Consider the following 1,233-nt stretch of genomic DNA (forward strand, 5'->3'; position numbering starts at 1 on the left):
AGCGTCCTATTAGAAAGGTAACAACCGTATGCTACTAATACTCCAAGAACTGGGATAAACTCCAGCTGCATTCGCCTTTGGCTCATATTGACAACTTATAGAAAAATTGTATTTTTAATTAATTCTGCTGTACCAACTTTTTGTTAAGAGGTCTCTGATATTTCGAGATGATGGCAAAAAGGAAATGTACAAAACTTAATTTAACTGCTTCAAATAAGAACAAAATACCATAACACGGAACATCTCAAGTACAAAAACCTTCATCATCCATTAAAAATTATCCAGTAAAAACGTGAATATGTACATCACTTGTAAAACGGACAGACGGCAAATATTTGTCGACAAGACTCTTCTGTGGTACGTAGATATGTCCACTATAAATAATGTATTAACTTTATTGGTAGTCCACGCTAACACAGTACCGTTTAGATACGTTTGACGTTGATCACAAATGTTGTTGGTCATGGGCTGTTTAAGCCTTGGATCGTGAGAAATAAAACGAAGAGTGAAAATAGAAAAGCTTTGGAGTAAAACACTACAAACAATAAACGTTTCAGATTCGAGCCCTTTGTCAGGATTAAAATAAACCAAGAAACTCTTTAATCAATGAATGGGAATTTATGCAAGTTAATATTCCATCCACCAAGAGAATACACAAATGCAACAATTCTTATCGGATTTTGATATTTTATTTACATCCTTTCTTAATTATTTTGCTGGCCACAATTTTGTAGCCAAAACGCGCATTGATTATGTTGCTCAATTCCAAGACCTTTCTATTATCACATTCTTGTTATCATTTTACATTTAAAATGATTGGGTCTCACACAGGGACAAAATACAAAAATGGTGTCAGATTCAGTTTTGAATCAAAAAAGAAAAACATGTTTTCAAATATCTAATCTGTAAGTGTAAGATACCTAATGGTTTGTCCTTGGTCAGGTGACTTTTATAGAGGGAAGTAATCCAACGAATTTTCAATGAAGAATTATATCACTGTGTAGCTTCCCCTGGCTGCAATCATTATCTGCTTGAAATTTTGTCTAAAACTGATAAAATCTCCATTTCATTAATTTTGTTAAAAGATAAAAGATTCCATTTCCAATATATTCTCATATGAGTAGTTCTACAAATTTCAAAATTTAAAAATAATCACAAAACAGTGACAACAAAATTATATAATTTGAAATTTAATGGGGCAGCCAAGGGGGATAACCGATACAATTAAATGGA

The sequence above is a fragment of the Berghia stephanieae genome, chromosome 6 (assembly GCF_034508935.2).
Source record: "Berghia stephanieae isolate SIO BIC M18660-M18661 chromosome 6, UCSD_Bste_1.3, whole genome shotgun sequence".
Classification (NCBI taxonomy): domain Eukaryota; kingdom Metazoa; phylum Mollusca; class Gastropoda; order Nudibranchia; family Aeolidiidae; genus Berghia; species Berghia stephanieae.